The sequence below is a fragment of the Euphorbia lathyris genome, chromosome 7 (assembly GCF_963576675.1).
Source record: "Euphorbia lathyris chromosome 7, ddEupLath1.1, whole genome shotgun sequence".
NCBI lineage: Eukaryota > Viridiplantae > Streptophyta > Magnoliopsida > Malpighiales > Euphorbiaceae > Euphorbia > Euphorbia lathyris.
The window spans coordinates 82,122,024-82,143,705 of NC_088916.1; the positions used below are offsets into that span (position 1 = coordinate 82,122,024).

The 21,682-nt window shown below is 41.0% G+C and overlaps 1 non-coding gene across 1 annotated transcript; it reads right to left on the reverse strand.

The window, feature by feature from the left end:
* Window positions 1-343: 343 nt before the first annotated feature.
* On the reverse strand, window positions 344-450 carry LOC136201698 (small nucleolar RNA R71). Its single transcript, XR_010674041.1, has one exon. It is a non-coding gene; the product is annotated as a small nucleolar RNA R71 (small nucleolar RNA).
* Between the last annotated feature and the right edge of the window lie 21,232 nt (window positions 451-21,682).

Genomic DNA, 21,682 nt, shown 5'->3' on the forward strand with positions numbered 1-21,682 from the left:
GCCAGGAGTGGCCGGTGTAACAAACAGTATAGTTAGACCCCAAATTAATGCAAACCAATTTGAAATTAAGTCTGCGTTGCTTAATATGTTGCAAAATAATGTAACGTTTTACGGGTTACCTAACGAAAATCCTAATACCCATTTGACAAATTTCTTAGAAATTTGCGACACTTTTAAAATACCAAATGTGACTGCAGAAGCAATCAATCTTCGCCTTTTTCCTTTTACTTTGAAGGATCGAGCCAAAGAATGGTTAACTTCTATGCCAGCCGCATCAATTGAGACTTGGGAGCAATTAGCCCAAGCATTTTTATCAAAAAAATTTCCTTTAGCAAAAACCGCAAGAGTCATTAAAGAGTTAACGTCTTTTTCTCAAAATGATAGTGAAACTCTATATGAGGCTTGGGAACATTTTAAAGAACTTCAACGTTTATGCCCACACCACCAATTGCCCGCTGAACTTTTAATGCAAACATTTTATAATGGACTAAATCCTACAACTAGAGGTTCATTGGACGCTATGTCTGGAGGGTTATTCATGAAGAAAACATCTGCCCAAGCAAGAGAACTTTTGGAGGAGATGGCAATCAACCGCAGTATGTGGCTCGCGGAACGTGGACACCTACCATCAGCGAAACCATCATCCTCAACAACATCATCAGTTAAAGGTATAGTGAACCTTGATCCAGTAGCGATGTTGCAAGCCCAATTTTCTACCTTATCGCACAAAATTGATAGGTTTATGGCACCGTGTGATTCTAATGGTAAGCCAATCCAAACAGATGTGGATTACGAAGGTATGAGTGAAATTGAACAGGTAAATTTTGTCCAAGGGCAAAACCAAAATAATAACCCTTATTCCAATACATATAATCCTGGATGGAGAAATCATCCTAACTTTAACTGGAGAGATAATAATAATGATAATACTAATCAAAATCGTACTACCAATTATCAAAATCAATCAAGAGATTCGATTAGCACTTTATCTTCTAAAATCGACAAATTCATTGATGCTATGAGCGGAAAAATAAGTAATCACGACGATGGTTTTAAACGGATCGAGAATAAATTCGACCAGCTTATTAAAAACCAATCATCTAGCATCCATAATTTGGAGATTCAAATTGGAAAACTCGCTAAATCAATTCCATCCCGCAAAGAGGGAAGTCTTCCAAGCCATATGGAAGAAAATCCGAAAGAGCATGTTAAGGCTATCACTCTTCGTTCAGGGAAAAACTACTTAGGCCCGGAAATGCCCGGAAATTCGACTTTACCTGGAACTGATTTATCGAAGCCCAAAGAGGATACATTAAAACAAAAAGATGCACCAATTGACTCTAGTACAAAAACTTTTGTACCCAAATCACCTTTTCCACACAAAGTCCGCAACAAGGACTATGATAAACAACTTTTAACATTTTTAGACAAACTTAAAAATTTGCATATTAATTTGACGTTTATGGATGCAATTACGCAAATTCCCAATTATGGTAAATTCCTCAAAGATTTAATTTCAAAGAAAATCAGTTGGGAAGGAATTTCATCCATTTCATTAACTGAAGATTGCAGTTCGATTGTGTCAAGCAATTTGCCCACAAAACTCAAAGATCCCGGATGTTTTACCATTCCATGTAAATTGGGCGATATAGAATTCCCAAGTTGTCTTTGTGATTTAGGAGCAAGCATTAACTTGATGCCATTATCTATTTTTAATAAGTTAGGCTTAGAAGAAGACATCAAACGTACCAATATGGTTTTACAATTAGCGGATCAAACAACTAAAAGACCATACGGTATAATTGAGGATGTTTTAGTTAAAGTTGACAAATTTATTTTTCCTACCGATTTCGTTATTTTAGATTTTGCTTATGATGTAAATTGTCCGCTAATCTTTGGTAGACCGTTCATGAACACGAGACGTGCTCTAGTTGATGTGTCGGAAGGGAAAGTAGTTTTACGAATAGGAGATGATAAGATTGAGTTTGATATGAACCAAGCGATGAAATATCCTTATGGAAGACTTCGCTTGTATGAAACTTGATTTAATTGAAGAATGTGTAAATGACATTGTTCAAAAAGAAGAAATAATAGAACCTATAATGAGTGAGGAACTAGAAGATAAGGACCCAGAACCTTTGATTCGAGAAGATGGACCAGTTTCGCCTTCAATTGTAGTTCCACCTAAATTAGAACTTAAAGAATTACCAAGTCATTTGAGGTACGCTTTCTTAGGGGAAGGCGATTCTCTACCTATTATTATCTCTAACAAATTAACACAAGTCCAAGAAGAGAAATTGAAAGAAGTTGTTAGAAATAGGATAGGAAGTATGGGTTGGCAAATTTCAGACTTAAAAGGTATTAATCCAAGTATTGTAATGCATAGAATTCATTTAGAAGAAGATAAGCCACCTAAAGCGGATAGGCAAAGACGCCTAAATCCGAACATGAAAGAAGTAGTAAAAAATGAAATTACTAAACTTCTGGACAATGGAATCATCTACCCTATCTCGGATAGTGAATGGGTTAGTCCAATCCATTGTGTACCTAAAAAGGGAGGCATAACAGTTGTAAGGAATGAAGAAGGTGAATTAATACCTACGCGAACCACCACTGGTTGGAGGGTTTGTATAGATTATAGAAATTTAAATAAAGCAACTAGGAAAGATCATTTTCCTCTTCCTTTCATTGATCAAATGATCGAAAGGATAGCTGGTCATGCTTTCTACTGTTTTCTTGATGGTTATTCCGGATTCTTTCAAATATACATTTACCCGGATGACCAAGATAAAACAACCTTCACATGTCCTTACGGAACATTTGCATATAGAAGAATGCCCTTTGGTCTATGTAACGCACCTGCAACATTTCAACGTTGTATGACTGCAATTTTTAATGATTTCATTGAAGATATCATGGAAGTTTTTATGGACGATTTTTCAGTTTATGGAGATTCTTTTGATTCGTGCCTAGAAAATTTGGATAAAGTTTTGTCTAGGTGTGAAGAAACAAATTTGGTATTAAACTGGGAAAAATGTCATTTCATGGTTGACGAAGGAATTGTTCTAGGTCACAAAATATCTGAAAAAGGATTAGAAGTAGATAGAGCAAAAACCTCAGTAATAGAGAAATTACCCCCTCCAACTACTGTTAAGGGAGTAAGATCATTCTTAGGACATGCTGGTTTTTACAGAAGATTTATTAAAAAAATTCTGTAATTTCCAAACCACTTACTAATTTACTCATGAAAGATTCAACCTTTGATTTTAATGAAGAATGCGTTAAAGCGTTCGAAACATTGAAAACAGCTTTAGTCAGTGCACCTGTTATTACTAAACCCGATTGGGATCTACCATTTGAAATTATGTGTGATGCAAGTGATTTAGCTGTCGGATGTGTTTTAGGTCAAAGGAAAGATAAGAAACTTCATGTCATTTACTATGCAAGTCACACACTGTCTGGTGCACAATTAAACTACACCACAACTGAGAAAGAAATGTTAGCCGTAGTTTTTGCATGTGACAAGTTTAGGTCATATTTATTAGGTTCAAAAGTTATTATTTATACTGATCATGCAGCATTAAGATATTTATTTGCTAAGAAGGATGCAAAACCACGTCTAATTAGATGGGTTTTATTGTTGCAAGAATTTGATATAGAAATAAAAGACAAAAAGGGAGTTGAAAACCTTGTCGCCGATCATCTATCAAGACTTGAAGATGAAAACGGTCCTATAGGTGAAACTACCGGTATACGAGATGATTTCCCTGATGAACACCTCTATCAAATAAAAAGTGCCATGTCACCATGGTATGCAGATATTGCTAATTATCTTGCAGCCAATATTGTTCCGGAAGGATTAGATTTCCAACAAAAGAAGAAATTTTTCTTCGATATTAAACAATATTTTTGGGAAGATCCCTTTTTGTTCAAGACTTATGGTGACGGGATAATTAGGAGATGCGTTGGTGAAAATGAATACGAATCTATAATGTCGGAATGCCATTCTAGTTCTTATGGAGGACATAATGGAGTTAACAAGACATCTGCTAGAATATTTGAAAGCGGTTTCTTTTGGCCTACGATGTTTAAGGACGTCCGTTCATTTATTACTCGTTGTGATAAGTGCCAAAGAACAGGAAATCTAGGAAGGAAAGATGAGATGCCCCTCACAACCATATTAGAAGTTGAAGTCTTTGATATGTGGGGAATAGATTTCATGGGACCTTTTCCCCCTTCCAATGGTAAAACTTACATATTAGTTGTCGTCGATTATGTTTCGAAGTGGGTTGAAGCAATTTCAACCCCGACGAACGATTCTAAAGTTGTCGTTAATTTTCTTGACGATATATTCTGTAGATTTGGTTGTCCAAGAGTTATCGTTAGTGATGGCGGTACTCATTTTATAAACAAGAGTTTTGAAACGCTTATGAAAAAATATGGAGTACGCCACCGCGTATCAACGCCGTACCATCCTCAGTCAAATGGTTAGGCGGAGATATCAAACAGAGAACTCAAATGGATTCTTAAAAAAACAGTTTCATCTTCTAGAAAAGATTGGTCTTCTAAACTCAATAATGCGCTATGGGCATACCGTACTGCATTTAAAACACCAATAGGAATGACTCCGTACCGCTTAGTGTATGGGAAGGCATGTCATTTGCCAGTCGAATTAGAACACAAAGCCTATTGGGCTATTAGAGAACTAAACTTTGATTTACGACAAGCAGGTAAGAAACGTTTGCTCAATTTGAATGAGTTAGATGAGTTACGTCATCTATCTTACGAAAATGCAAAGATTTATAAAGAAAAAGTGAAAAAATGGCACGATGCCAAAATTAAAGTTAAACACTTTAATGTTGGGGATAAAGTGCTGTTATTTAATTCACGACTTCGTTTATTTCCAGGAAAACTTAAGTCCAGATGGATAGGACCATATTTAGTCGTCAAAACATTCGATTATGGTTCTTTAGAACTGAAAGGTCCTACCGGAGTCCGATTCAAAGTTAATGGTAATCGATGTAAAATCTATTACGAAAATATTTCCCAACTAGGAATTGAGTTCGTAACAAGATTGTCTGACGTATAAATTACTCAGTTTTTCTTACACAGTTTATTTTGTTTTATTGTTTTTATATTTTTGTTGATTTATTTTATTTTATTTTGTTATATTTTATTTTATTTTATTTTATTTTTTCCAAAATGCCATTTTTATGATTAGATGACTTTATGTTATGATTTAAATGCATAAAATATTTCTATTTCATGATTTTAGATTTAATTTTTAGGAAATTAAGATGAATTTGAAGTTTCAGGCAATTCTCTACCGCGAATTTAGAATTCCCTGCCGAGAATTCTCTTTTTTTTAGAACAGTCCAAATAGGTTAGGATTTCTCTGTTCATACCGAGAATTTTAAATTCTCTACCGTGAATCGGGAGGTAGCTTAGACGCCTAATTTCCGCAAGGAAATCAGCGTGTCGCGACCGCGGCTTTGCCATTCGCGGTCGCGACACGCGTGTTTCCTGCACTATCAGGTCTGCAACACTCTAACCCTTTCGACGAACCTCTTGGCAAACGAAACATTAAGTTTCTTCATTTCCGAAAGGTGCAATTTATACCTTTTCATAATAAAACGATACCTCTTTTCATTTAAACTCTTATAAATTAATCCTAGAGGATTCAAGTTCTGTTACAATTCTTTTCATCTTTGTCAGAACTCTGATTTTCTTTGCAAACAACGTTCTTTACTAAAGTAACACAAACTTTGCACCATGCCTACCAATAACAAACCATCTAGGCACAATACTGCCTCAATCAACAAACGCCCAGACTTATCCAAGCGATATGGGGCGCCTTTTCCTATCTTCAGTCACGATGAAGGTAGGCGTTATTGGAATCACCGTTACAAATTCTTCACCGGAATGTTGTATATGGATGAATTTCTTAATAGCCAATTAGGCATTTCTGATGACATGAGCCGCTATATGGAGCGCCTAGGGTGGACAAAATTCGCCCAAATGCGATTTCCAATAATAGGCGACTGGATACTCGAATTCTTCTGTACCGTGCGTTTTACTAATAAACGACGAGTACGTCTCAGTTTTCATCGAGAAGGCGAAATCTTCACTTTCGGCTATCCTGAGTTGCATGCTTGGTTTGGTTTTCCCCCGAGGGATACAATCAAACGTCATCCTGGACGAGACATGACTGTTGGTTGATAGGGGTCAAAAACCCCTATCTTTGGGTACGGTTTTAGGACGGGTTTTAGAGTTATTTTGTTAATAAGCGAGCAATTCTCGCATTTAAATGCTTTTGTGTGAGTTAGTTAGAAATTGGAAACGTTTTATTTACTTTTCGTTGTTTAGGCTCGTTTTATGATCAATTTAGGCACATACGGCCAAAATGGCATGCATATTATAAATCCGTTATCTTTTGAAGCTAATTGATCCGTCAAAAGTCGCACCAAACGAAGCGTTTGCTCAAATAAGCGATTGGCGGGTCAATTTAGCCCTTGAACTAATGTTGTTTGGAGTTTATGTGCGTGTGTAGGTTAAAACATGATCAATTTCAGGCAAAAATCGTGTCTCGGGGACCCCCGACAGTCGCTCGGCGAATTGAGCATCGGCGCGCAGCCCGGGCGCTGCTCGGCGAGCAGCCCAGGCACTGCCCAGGCACCGCCCAGGCACTGCCCAGGCATCGCCCAGGCACTGCCCAGGCACCGCCCAGGCACTGCCCAGGCACCGCCCAGGCACCGCCCAGGCACTGCCCAGGCACCGCCCAGGCACTGCCCAGGCACCGCCCAGGCACTACCTAGGCAATGTGCCTGCTTGCCGAGCAGGCCGCCAGGCGCCTGCTCGGCGAGCAGGGGGCTGCTCGTCGCGAGTAGCCCTGCTCGCCGAGCAGCTCGCCCTGCTCGACGAGCAGACCTGCGGGAATTGGTCAAAAAGACCAATTTCGCCCCCACGATGCCACGATGGACCCCACGACTTCCTACATCAATAAGGACACGAATTAGGTCAAGAAAAGGGCCCGAGCCGCGTCTATAAATAGAGTTTTTCCAATGTAAATTAGATATCTTTTTCCTTTGTAATTTACTTAGCTTTTCACCTTGAGAAATCCTCTCCACCTCCTCCATATCCTTCAAACCTCCATTGAAGACACCTCCGAAGCTCCATTCACCGAGGATTACTCAAGCTTCATCCTTAAGTCCTAGAAAGACGCCTGCATTGGTAGACAGGTTCCCTGAAAGGGATTTTTCTTCTTTTACATTCTGTCTAGCTTCTGATACATGCTATGAATTCTAGGTTTATTATAACTTCGTGACAATGTTTCCATCTTTGATATATATTATAGTTCTTGTTTATTCAATTGTTTTGATGTTTTGATCTTTGTCTTACGCTTTGTCTGATTGGTGTAACTCATTCGATAATCCCAAAATTAGGTTGGCACATATTGCGAGCTGAATCTGACCTAGTCAGTGCCTATAGGATTGACAACCCTATAGAAGATTAAGCCCAAATTACTGAGCCTTAGAGCTAGTTTCGGCCTTACAAGGGAATCACGAACTAGGGACTTTAGGAGGATAGGTCGGGTTAATCGCCTTGGACACAAGTGACTTAGGTTTCAATTCAATTGTTTAAACATTCTATTTTCATTATCATCGTATCCCTTCATGTTCCTTCGGTTAATTGCATTGGTAAAAGATCACTTAGGAGTAGTTTAACTCAATTAGGGGTAGAGTAACTTAGTTAGGCGTAGAATAACTTAGCTAGAATTAGATAACTTAGTTAGAATTAGATAACTTAGCTAGGATTAGTATAATTCAACCTAGGAGTAGATTAATTCAAAAAAACCAACTCAAAACCCCCTAAGCCTATATAACATCCGAGATCGAGTAGCTCGGTACTTGCAGAAATAAATCCTGTGGACGATAACCTGGACTTAAACCAGAAATTTATTACTTGATAACGACGGGGTACACTTATCCCTTAGTGAGTTCTCATCTCGAGTTAGGTGAGGGCGCATCAAGTTTTTGGCGCCGTTGCCGGGGATTTATTTCTTCTGCAATATCGAACCAAAGGTCGATTTGTTAGTTTAGGCATTCCTTGTTATTATCCTTTGTTTATAATCGTTTATACTTGTTTATATATAATCCTTTATACTTTTCTTTTTGTGAATATTTGTTTCTAATTTTTATTGTTATTTCTAATGATTCTTCTTTTTTGAGAAAATGGCTAGAAACAATGGAAATAAGGAGTCTATTACGCATTTGCTTAACTTTCTATCTACTCACGAAGATCAAACTGACGATTTGTATGCCTCAATTAAAAATTTATGCATACAAAAAGAGATCCTAGTTGATTCAACCGCGGACGAATCAATTAAAGAACCCAATTTGGTAGGTCAGGTTGATAAGGTAATATCTTTTCCCATTAACAATGAAGAACTGATCACTAATTATGAGAAACCGAAAGTTTCAATATTAATTGAGGAATCAGTTGAAATTGAGCCTCTAGAGAAGAATCCAAAAATAGAAGAGTTCGGTTTTGCTCCAAGTCCAGAAATTTCCATTCTCTTTGATTTACCAAGAGAATCAAAAAGGGAGCAAACTAAATTTTTTCATAACTTATTTAAATTTTATCCGTTGTTTTTATTAAAATTCTTTGAAACTGATAATCCGTTTTGCAGGTACGGATTATTTATTCAGGAATTTGAATTCCTAACGCGAGTAGAAGCATACACCTAGGCGGGAATTCTATGTCGAGCTCACCGACTATAACGTAGCGCTTCTTGGGAGGCAACCCAAGTTTTAATAAAACTTTTCAGGTTTGTTTTATTTAGATTATACATTGATCTTTTAGTTTAGTCTTTTTAGTTTTCTTTTACGTTTTTTTAAAAGTGTTCGTTTAAAAAAAAAAAAAATAAATAAATAAATAAATAAATATTTTTTTTATTTGTTTAGTTTTCTTTTATTTTATTTTTATTTTTTATTTTAAAGTTTTCAGGTTTAAAATAAAATTTAAAAAAAAGAAAAGAAAAAAAAAATTGGCCCCAGGAGGCCCAGCTCGCCGAGCTGGGCACTGCCGCCCAGCTCGGCGAGCAGGGCCCTGCTCGCCGCGAGCTGGGCGCTGGCGCCCAGCCCGCCGCTGGGCGCTGGCGCCTAGTGTCACGGGCGGAGATTTGGCCGTAGGCAAATCTCAGCCCGTGGCTTGGACCAAGGTGTTAATATGGGCACAACAAAGGCATCGCAGAAGGTTTGTGGCAGAATTGGGGAAAATCTGGCCATCGGCGGCGAATTGCGGCAGCGGCAGGAAGATCGGGCCCGTGGAGAATGTCCATGCCAATTCTCCCAAATGGGGCAACTTTCCCCGCATGATCCAAAGGCTATAGGCTTAATATATTATATAAGGGATCTCCATAAAAGATTAGAACAAACGGAAACCTCTAGACGTACCTTTGGAATATTTGTGGTGTATGGGGCATATGTATGTCTGGCGGCAGCAGGACCCGAGTTGGTATAAGACACACTATAGGGGGGACAGGGTCTCAGGCGTCGGATCTCCGCCAACCCCTGGGCCAGTTGTCGGGACTGGTTTAAGTGATCCACCCTAGTCCACTAGGGACTAGGAGAGTCGGGCATTCGGCTTTCGGGAAGGGAGGCGGATGTCTCCGTTCGGGTGGAATCCCGGCGGACACTTTGGGTGGGCCCATAGTGCGAGTTGTTTCTATATCGAGGTTTAACCACAATAAACCCCCCCCGGGACGGATTACGGATATATGAATTGACGGGATGCCTTCGGTTAAAAGGGGATAGACCCCTTTCGGATGGTGTTGGCTGGCCGAGACTCGGGGAAACCTCGGCGCCACACGGGGCATTAGCTAGACCTTCGGACGTGCCCCGCGACAAGTGGTATCAGAGCCTAAACCTTACAAAGGCTTTACGAAGTGGGCAATAAGGCCTTAACTAAGGAAGCTCTTTGTCGGGTAGGCGATCGAACGAAGCGATTTATTTGTGAAGTAGTCTTGCGATAACAAACTTCCCCAATGAGTTGACGGACAATATTTTTACGATGCTTTTAACTGAGATTATTGTGGGATGATTTTGCGAACTAATGTAAAGCCCGTGGGTTGCCAGGGCCATATTGTGAAACTTTTACCTAATTTGTGGGAATGCGGAAATGACCAACGGGAATAAATGATACAAGATACTACCCCTTTAAGTGGGGGAGAGTCCATAAGCGGATTGTCGGAATGTGAAATTTCGGAAATCGGGTTGAGACGAAGTGTCACAAGAATGGACTGTTGGGTCCTGGTTTGACGAAGTAGGATTTTGGGTAGTCCGAATTCCGGCCTCCTAGGATTCAATGGAAAATTGCTTGTGCCTTCTCGGGTAATCGTTAAAACTCGTTAATGAGTTACGGATAAATCGGAAACTATCCATACGGTGAAAATTGACGCTAATACGGAATATATGTATATCAAATGGGCATTATTGCCTCGTCTATCGTTACGAAAGATAGACTTCGGAAGTGATTGTGGGAATCGGGTAGAATATTCGAGTGGGATACTCAGTGGCCTTGTAAGGCCTCATATGAATAAATATTCGGAAGTTTATATTTGACCTAAGAAGGTCGTGAAATCATGTTGCGTAAACTCGATCGACCCAAAGTGGTCCTATAACGGAATGTGTTGATTTTAATGCCCCGGGGCCCCGATGGAAATGGAAATATTATGAAATTGGCCGTGATCACTCGAGTAAATTGTTGGCGGGGGCCAACTGGTGAATATATATAGGCAGAGGCCTTTTTGGAATCAGGGTCGGGGGTACCCTTGTTGTGCGACTATGAATGTATCGAGGGGACGCCCGAGATAATTCGTAGATCTTGTCCGAGTTTGTAATGAGCTCTGTGGAGGGGACGCCCAAAACATCTCATGTACGAACCGGGCGTGTGTGTCTTGGTGCAGGTATTAAAGTGATGATTTGAGCTTTGAGGGAACTACAAGAGGAAGCCTTTTGGTGGGCGGAGCTAAAGCAAGGTCTAACCCAGGATCGTGCGTTCCTTCGAACTCAACGAAGGAGCAATCCTTGAGCCTAATGAGGCAAAACAGAAGGAAGCGGAATGGTGTAACGAATCATCGCATCGGATAGAAATGGTGGAGCCTCAACAACAAAATGGATGTGGTTTTGTGTGTTGGAAGCCCCAACAAGCTTGACGAATGCGAGAAGTCTCAATGACAGACAAGATATGTTCTAGACAGAATGCGTTTCATGCAAGACGCAGTTCCGTGCAGAAAATGGTTTTAGTGTAAGAATATATTGAATGCAAGACATATTGTTGTACAAAATGTGTTTTATGCAGGTACTTTTAACTCTAGGAAGCTCGAGACAGGCGAGCACATTGAGCCAACGAGTCCGATGTTTAAGAAGTTAACAAGCAAAAGTTTTAGTAAACTGGGAACATCCCCAACCAGATAAGAGGCAGTCTACTAATGAGCTGAAACGTGAGACGACTAGACAATCGGTCCTATCAGATCCTATGAGAACAATAATCGTGAGAACGAGCTTAATCAAAGGTTTGACGGAGGAAGAGTGTAAGACCATCGATGGAAAAACCCCGGGGTTTTTAGTGCTGGCTTTCAATGCTGGGGGTTTTAATGCTGGGTTTTTAGTTCTGGCTCTCAATGCTGGGGGTTTTAATTCTGGGTTTCAAGTTGACCTCCAACTCTTCCGAGGGAGACGGTAAGTAGCCCAAAACAATGACAATTGGAGGCAGAACGGAGGGTGGTAATTTTTTATATTAATTTGATGTTATAGTATTTTCTTGATGAATTATATCCTTTATTATGGAAGTTTTGTGAATGTTGGTGATCATACTTCATTCGGGTAGTTCCAATGTTAATCGTGCATGGAAATACCAACATTCACAAAACTTTTTCAAAATAATACGGTGTGCTAGTGTTTGTTTTGCAAGATGTTGTCAACAAAGCGATCATGAAGTTGTGTTCATTGACAATTGTTGAGGATGCGATCAAGCGGCTATTGAAAAGTGGGTCGCTCGTGATGTCCATTGGAATTTAATTCGATGGTTGGGCATTCAGTTCAATCGTGGCTGATTAATTTTCGTATGAGGATTTGTTGTTGGACCAAGTCGGTATTCAGGTTTGTCATCGGTGTTCCAAACCCCTTTCTCCCCTATCGCTGAGGGCAGCGATACCTCAAGTGGGGGAGGGGGAATGGACCCGTAAGGGCCATGGATATAAGTATAATCCCTATGTGGACCGTGAATATAAGTATATAATCGTATAAGATATGGAATACTCGGATAAATGATATTAGAAACACTAGAAGAAATTTTTCACATTTTTTCAAACTTTGATGAATTCTTTTTTTTTGTTTCTATTATTGTGGAAGTATAATCTTCCAAGTGCAGTGGCTAGAGTTCTTCGTCAGTCGAAGATTTGGCAAAGTCGCGGAACGGTGGTTGGATTTGGGTCAAGTTTTCAAAAGGGTAAAGGTCGGAGAACTCGAAGCAAGCAGAGTTTAGTGTGGATAATGAAGCAGCGGTCGGTTATTTCAGAAGCTTGGTTGTTGTTCTGGGTGAAGTGATGTTCACCTTTCGAATCCATCAACGAGGTCGTTGATAATTCAAGTGGGGGAGAGTGTCACGGGCGGAGATTTGGCCGTAGGCAAATCTCAGCCCGTGGCTTGGACCAAGGTGTTAATATGGGCACAACAAAGGCATCGCAGAAGGTTTGCGGCAGAATTGGGGAAAATCTGGCCATCGGCGGCGAATTGCGGCAGCGGCAGGAAGATCGGGCCCGTGGAGAATGTCCATGCCAATTCTCCCAAATGGGGCAACTTTCCCCGCATGATCCAAAGGCTATAGGCTTAATATATTATATAAGGGATCTCCATAAAAGATTAGAACAAACGGAAACCTCTAGACGTACCTTTGGAATATTTGTGGTGTATGGGGCATATGTATGTCTGGCGGCAGCAGGACCCGAGTTGGTATAAGACACACTATAGGGGGGTACAGGGTCTCAGGCGTCGGATCTCCGCCAACCCCTGGGCCAGTTGTCGGGACTGGTTTAAGTGATCCACCCTAGTCCACTAGGGACTAGGAGAGTCGGGCATTCGGCTTTCGGGAAGGGAGGCGGATGTCTCCGTTCGGGTGGAATCCCGGCGGACACTTTGGGTGGGCCCATAGTGCGAGTTGTTTCTATGTCGAGGTTTAACCACAATAAACCCCCCCCCCCCCCCCCCCCCCCGGGATGGATTACGGATATATGAATTGACGGGATGCCTTCGGTTAAAAGGGGATAGACCCTTTTCGGATGGTGTTGGCTGGCCGAGACTCGGGGAAACCTCGGCGCCACACGGGGCATTGGCTAGACCTTTGGACGTGCCCCGTGACACCCAGCACGCCGCTGGGCGTTGCGCCCAGCCTGCCGCTGGGCACTGCACGCAGCCCGCCGCTGAGGCGCTGGCGCGCAGCCCGCCGCTGGGCACTGCGCCCAGCCCGCTGCTCGGCCGAGATAAGCAGCGGTTCGGGATTTTTTCCCGAACGAAGCTGAAATAAATAAATAAATAATAATAATAATAATAATAATAAAATTTGCCACCGCAAATCATCAAATTTTTGGCGATTGCGATAAAATCCGTAAGTTTTCTTCTCCACCCTAACTTTTTGCACTTGTACTTTATGGTTTGTGATGCAATGTTGGAACTTATTGCATATTTTTAGTGTGAGGAGGGGGGGTAGAAAAACTTACAAAAATTGTATAATTTTTAAATTTTTGTTGCGTTGTGTCTAGTTTAGTTTTGCGTTTTTCGGGTTTTATTTATGTTTTGCATGTTTAGGACCTAAAACCGTGAACCTCCTTCGAATCTAAACTTCGTTATTTGTCCTTGAGGGCCGAGAACCGGATCTAATTTTGCATGACAACTAGTTTAGGTGTAGGACACAATCCTTGTATCTGTAAGAGCATGAGCTAAAGTTTGCATTTAGATCCTACTTTTGAAGAAATGCTAAAATCATTACTTAGGTAGATAACTTAAGAATTGAAGGCATGTGATGTTGAACTTGAGTTTGGGGAAAACTATTAAACACAAAATTGAAACCTAAAGAATTGTGAGTTGAATTTGAGCCTAAGAGCGAACATCAAAAAGCTCTTTTTCTTGACATTTTTGTGTGAATGCTTTGACTTGTGGAAAGATTACAGATTTTGCACCTAATACTGTGTTGAACCTACATGCGATGGTTTGAGATGATAAACGATGAATCAGCCTCATTAGAATTAACCATTTTCTTTACCTTATTTTTTATTTTTCATCCACTCTAGGAAGCCCCTTTGAGCCTATATTTTTGTAGTTTATAGATTTTTCTTTCGTTCTAACCTGTTTTTGCAAACCACAACTTGGTTTGCTACTTAACCCAATTTCTTGTGCAAAGCTCAAATAGAGCCTTTGTTTTCTTCTAGCGCTTTATCTTTGTTTATGGCATTACAGTAGCAAGCCAAAAGGCTAAGAAGTGAATGAGCATCACTATCCCAAAAAGAAAAAAAAAGAGAAAAAAAGAAAAAAAGAAAGAAAAAGAAAAGAAAAGAGACGAACAAAAGGGAAGAACTTCATTCCCCAGTTCTTAAAAATAAAAAAACGTCTCAAGAAAACATCCCAAAAAGAAAATAATAAGGGATGAATAAAAAGCTCAGTCACTTCATATTTGCTAAAGCCATTTAAACTTAGTTTTTGTAGCGCTAGAACTATTAACCCTTGTTGTACCTTTAACCCTCTAACCACATTACAACCCCGATTAGAGGCTGTTTTTGATATCATCGGAATCATATAGTATAGTAGAGGAACGTGGATGAACGTGCAAAATCAACGTAATCCTAAGCAAGAACATAAGCCGAGAGTAAACACTTTAGCCACCAAAATTGTGTGAAATGAGTGAACTACCTATGGTGAGGTGTTTTACTTAGCGATCCCCTCAAGCTCGTTTAATTGAACATGTGTCCTTTTGCTTAAAACTATGACCTATGATAATTGAAATGCGGCTTTTTGATATCGTGTCTCTACTTTGTATTTCCGAATGCATGTAATTACAGATGCTCGAAATTGTGTCAAGCACCTAGTCAAACCGGGAGGTTTTCTAGCTTGCTTGTGATTGCGGGTTTAGTTTTTTTAGTTTACTTGGGGACAAGTAAAGTTTTAAGTGCGAGGAGGTTTGATAAGGGTCAAAAACCCCTATCTTTGGGTACGGTTTTAGGACGGGTTTTAGAGTTATTTTGTTAATAAGCGAGCAATTCTCGCATTTAAATGCTTTTGTGTGAGTTAGTTAGAAATTGGAAACGTTTTATTTACTTTTCGTTGTTTAGGCTCGTTTTATGATCAATTTAGGCAAATACGGCCAAAATGGCATGCATATTATAAATCCGTTATCTTTTGAAGCTAATTGATCCGTCAAAAGTCGCACCAAACGAAGCGTTTGCTCAAATAAGCGATTGGCGGGTCAATTTAGCCCTTGGACTAATGTTGTTTGGAGTTTATGTGCGTGTGCAGGTTAAAACATGATCAATTTCAGGCAAAAATCGTGTCTCGGGGACCCCCGGCAGTCGCTCGGCGAATTGAGCATCGGCGCGCAGCCCGGGCGCTGCTCGACGAGCAGCCCAGGCACTGCCCAGGCACTGTGCCTGCTCGCCGAGCAGCTCGCCCTGCTCGACGAGCAGACCTGCGGGAATTGGTCAAAAAGACCAATTTTGCCCCCACGATGGACCCCACGACTTCCTACATCAATAAGGACACGAATTAGGTCAAGAAAAGGGCCCGAGCCGTGTCTATAAATAGAGTTTTTCCAATGTAAATTAGATATCTTTTTCCTTTGTAATTTACTTAGCTTTTCACATTGAGAAATCCTCTCCACCTCCTCCATATCCTTCAAACCTCCATTGAAGACACCTCCGAAGCTCCATTCACCGAGGATTACTCAAGCTTCATCCTTAAGTCCTAGAAAGACGCCTGCAATGGTAGACAGGTTCCCTGAAAGGGATTTTTCTTCTTTTACATTTTGTCTAGCCTCTGATACATGCTATGAATTCTAGGTTTATTGTAACTTCGTGACAATGTTTCCATCTTTGATATATATTATAGTTCTTGTTTATTCAATTGTTTTGATGTTTTGATCTTTGTCTTACGCTTTGTCTGATTGGTTTAACTCATTCGATAATCCCAAAATTAGGTTGGCACATATTGCGAGCTGAATCTGACCTAGTCAGTGCCTATAGGATTGACAACCCTATAGAAGATTAAGCCCAAATTACTGAGCCTTAGAGCTAGTTTCGGCCTTACAAGGGAATCACGAACTAGGGACTTTAGGAGGATAGGTCAGGTTAATTGCCTTGGACACAAGTGACTTAGGTTTCAATTCAATTGTTTAAACATTCTATTTTCATTATCATCGTATCCCTTCATGTTCCTTCGGTTAATTGCATTGGTAAAAGATCACTTAGGAGTAGTTTAACTCAATTAGGGGTAGAGTAACTTAGTTAGGCGTAGAATAACTTAGCTAGAATTAGATAACTTAGTTAGAATTAGATAACTTAGCTAGGATTAGTATAATTCAACCTAGGAGTAGATTAATTCAAACAAACCAACTCAAAACCCCCTAAGCCTAGATAACATCCGAGATCGAGTAGCTCGGTACTTGCAGAAATAAATCCTGTGGACGATAACCTGGACTTAAACGAGAAATTTATTACTTGATAACGACGGGGTACACGTATCCCTTAGTGAGTTCTCATCTCGAGTTAGGTGAGGGCACATCATTGGTCCCTTGTAAGGTTGCAAGTATAGTTCCAAGGGGGGGTTAGGAACTATTTAAACTTTTTTTCAATTAGGGCAGACTTCTTTTTCTAAGGAAAAAGGTTTTAACAGCGGCGCTGAGTAAACAGTAAGATACTGGCTTAGTCAACTGGTGACTAGGTCAGTTTCTTAGCTTGAGTCAGGAGATAGCACTTAGAGTCTATTCCTGAGTTCAGACGTTCAACGCGCACAACTCAACTTGACCTCTTTACTTGGTCAGTTTTTGGTTATTTTAAGCAAGCAATATATATAAGGAGTTAAAGGTAAGAAATACTTCACTCAGCAGATTTATCCAGGTTCGGCTTCTTCTAAGCCTACGTCCTATCCCCGGAACACGTTCCGAGATTTCGAATCCTCTACTGAGCTCTTTAAAGGTAGAGCCTCAAACCTTTTACAATCTTAGCAACTGAGTATGACAAGAGTACCTTCCTCTATACCTCTACTCAATCCTAATCTCTCGCTGAGTACTAAAACCGAGTACTCAGCCTCTCCTTTCTATCTCTAGAAATGATAAGTGTTTTGTCCTATACAAAGATTTGCTAAGACACTTTAGACGATTGAAACAATCACTCTAGACTTTTACACAGATATAAGAATTGTAGTGTAAGAAATGCTTTGCTTCTTTGCTTGCAGAACTTGTGTAGAGATTTGGTTAGCGTAATGACTTGATCAAGTTCTGTGCTGAGTGAAGCTTCTGATGGCACTATTTATAGAGACGTCTGGGCATCGGTCATTTCGAATTTCGAAATAACCGTTGGAGGGAAACGGCTATATGTCGTTGTCATCCTGACTTGCTCAGAGCTCTCGGCCAATCAGAATTGTGTATCTTCTGTCCTCGGTCAGCTCAGCAGACTGTCTCTCCTTTTATGGTAAAGTCAACTAGACAGCATACTGTGTCGTCTGAACTTTACCCAAAGGGGAAATACTTTCTCTGGAAGTTTTCCTTTGCCAGCTGCTGTTTTGTACGCTTTGTCGAGACTACTCAGCAGCTTCATCTTGAAGTTGTTCCCGAAGGTCTTCTAGATCCTTCCTTTTGCTGAGTTGCGTTTTGTTCAAAATGGCAACGTCTTGACACACGCGGGCCGAGTTGTACTGAGCTGTTTGACTTGGGCCTTGACTTCCGTATTGGGCTTGGGCCTTTTGATTCTTGTGACTTATAAACAATTTTAACTCAACATTGAACAAACACATTAGTAGAATAAATCAAAGCATTTAAACTTAGTGTGTTTAGAATATGTATTTCAATTATACTTAAACAATTTTGTCAAATCAAAATTATGTGGAAAGGTGTTTCAACAAACTCCCCCATTTTGATGTTGGCAAAACTATTCAGCGAGGAACTCAGTATGAGCTCCCCCATGATAGTTGACCTAGTATAATTTAGCAAACTGCCCCGTAAGGGTTGAGCTACTGACTTAGTTTTACTCAAAACATTTAAGGGTTTAAATGAGTAAGTCTAAGGTAAGTTTTTAGATATAGGTCAGCTATTTCAACATATTCTATTTACTCAGTATTAAGCGGAAGGTTTAGTCATATAGAGCGCGCTGAGTAATTTGTTGTTCAATGAGTTCTTATCAGAATGTTTTATAAACACATAGGTCAATGTCAAACATGTTATTAGCATTTGATTTAGTCAATAAATGTTACAAGTATTAAACATAGCTGATTTAATTGAAGATACATAATGACTCAGTACTTGTAACATATATCATAACTCAGGAATTGAATAAAAGATGCAGATATGATATATATAGATAGAAGTCAGTGATTACACAGCAAAATATATATAGATAAGGCAAATAGATTACAACTGACTTAGCCTATACTGATCTAGCCTATCTATTTCTTTTTCTTGTGTTGCGACTGACTTCGCTCATGCTGAGCTCTAGCTGCATGTTCTTTCTCCCCCGTTTTGTCAACTTCAGGGAGTCTGAAAGCATCTGTTAATACAGCTCGAGTCAGTTCTTGGGACAGCTCTTTAAGTTTCTCAGCGCTTTCATTTATGCCATCAAAGATGGCAACTCCATCAGCTGAGACCTCTTCGGGTACTTTGAGATCAGCAGCACTGAGCATATTGACACTAAATGCTTGAGCTTTGCCTTGCCAAATAAGAGCTTCAGTAAGGCCAGCAAAGATTTGGTGAAAAGTCTTTAATAGAGCTGTGTCGTAATACTGACGTTGAATGTTGTTATGACGAATGTGGTTGAAAGTTTGTTGTGCGAGAGTCAGCATCTCATTTTGCTTCATTGTGTCAGTATCCATCTCTTGCTTATTCAGATTAAGCAACCGTATAGCCTCACTAATTTGCTCTACTGAGCACTGACTGTACGAAACCATTTGCTCGTTGGTCTTAAGTTGCTCAGTATGAAGCTGAGCAAAGAGCATCTTGATTTCTGATGAAGTGGCATAGTCAGTGTTCACAGCTGACAATTGCTGAACTTGTTGGTGGAGAGAGTTCAAGTGTTGCACGGTTGTCAGCTGGATCTCAGCCAGCTTGGCAATTGAATCCTGCTTAGCTTGCTGTGCTTGGAAGGATAAGACGACGTTCAGCAGATCCTTTAGTCCCTTAACTTCGTTGAGAAGCTGAGTGACTTGGGAAAGCTGGGTGGTCTCAAGAATTGAAGAGCCAGCAGCAGGAGGAGTGGAGTGTTGAAGGTCTCTGATTAATGCTTGCACCGAGTCAATGATCTTTTTACCGGACTCAGTGGCATTCAGATAGCTTTGTGAACCTTTAGGGATATCAGTATGACCGGAAGGAAGAGGAGTGAAAGGAGTTACCAGGTCAGTGACTGGAATAGTATTCTCAATCTACACTTGAGTTTTAGGGATAGTTGATTGATCAGCAGAGAGTTGAGTTACAGAAGGTGTAATGCGAATATTGTCTGTGCTGACGGCAGAAGTGTGTGGAGTCAGCACCATGCTAGAGGAAATAGCATGAACAGTAGACGGCTCAACCTGACTAGTTGATGTTGCAGAAGCATTGGGGTCGGTATGTTCCTGTTGAGAAGAAACAGAGGCTTGCTTTTCTAATGGCGCCGATGTAGTGGAAGTGGATTGGCATTTGAAAAACTTGAGTTTGACTGTAGAAGGGTCCTTAGATGGCTTTGAGAGGACAAAGTCAGGAAGAGTTGGTGGTTGCACATGAAGTTCACTGTCTAGCTTCTCACTGGCCTTAACCAACTTTCGCCTTCTACGAGGTGGAGTGACAGTATGACCAGGTTCTCCTGAGTGAGAAGGGGAAGATTCTTGTTGCTCAGTATGAGGCTGGTCAGCTTGCTCTTCAGCTGGATCAACAGTGTGTTGGTCGAGTACTTGCTCAACTCCAGCAGCCAACTCAGTATCGGCATGCTCAACCTCATTCTCACTGGCTGTTTCCTCAGAGTCCTCAGCGTCATCCTGACCGCTGGCTTCTTCTTCTTCTTCTTCTTCTTCGGTACTGTCACCATCAAGTTCTTCCTCAACTTGAGAGATGAAGTGATCATCCAGTTGTACCTCATGTTCATCATGCTCAGCTTCTGTACCTTGACAGTGGGTGAAGTGAGAGTCACCCGGTACAACGAAGTCTGTAGGTATGGCGTTCAGTGGAGTCAGTGTAGAAGGTTTCTGCTTCTTTTGATGTTGCTCAGCAGCTTCCTCAGTTCCAGGCTCACCTTGCCTGCTTCTTTTCTCAGCTGACTTACCAGCTGACTTCTGCCTCTTTGCTAGAGACTCAACGTTTTTGGAAGGAGTCTCAGCAGTTTTCCTCTTGCGGGAAGCTGGGGCCTTAGTCCTTCGCCCTTTCTTTGGCTCAGCAGTTTCTTCAGCTTGGCCAGCAGCAGCAGTAACTTTTCCTTTCTTCAAAGGCTGTCCAAATTTTAGAGCTCTCAGCGAGGCTGCTGTGATCTCAGTTCCTCGATTCTTCTCCTCACCTTCAAGATCAACCTTATGGTCAATGAGGATTCTGGTGATGAGTGATCCAAGCCGCATCGTGCCAGTGCTTCGAAGGAAACCAGCAACGAGAAAGACCGGCATGTTGATGGGAGTGTACGTCAGCATGTGCCATATAAAGCACTGCTCGAAATTTGTTGCTGATGTAGTGCAGTTGATCTTCGGGTAGATGAAGTAGGTCAGCAAATAATGAGCCATCTTCTGGTGCTGATCCATTGATGAAGCTGAGACTTCTCCTTGAGTGACGCTCGTGCCAATCTTAGTAAGCTCGTTGCTTCTCCTCTTGATTCCTGGACTCCCACCCGTATTGAAAGGGCAATGATTGATTTTGATCTCATGATGGGTGCGTGTGCTCATCCTTTCAAAACTGAACCGTTGAAATCCGCCAAGAACCATGTGTTGTTTTGCTACCAGTCCTACGTTACTGAGAAAAACGTGGCAGCGGGCCTTGCAGCTCGGGTTAGATCAAACATGGCGGAGCTTGAGTCCTATAGCAAGAAATTTAATGCTTTGGTTGATGCTGAAGAAGCGGATAGGCAACGGTTAGCCAAAATTGCAGCTGTAGAGGAACGTCTTTTAGTATTAGAGAAGGAGGTGGCTGAAGCCCGAGCATCTAAAGCGGAAATGGTTAGAGCCAGTTCTGGGTTTAGAGCTTGTTTCCCTCGGATCGAGGAAGAGCTGGGCCGTTGTAGACACCGAGTCGGAGGACCTGTGACGAAAACCTGAAAACAAGACGGTTAAAGCGATTGATTCCGAAAGTTTCAAAAATAATAAAATAAATAAGTTACATTCGGTCACTGTTGTCGATCGGATAGCTCGCGAATGCTTAACGGCACGGTGCGAGTGTTTAGCGGCGGCCGGCGCGCGTTCGACGACAGTCGGACGCCCGC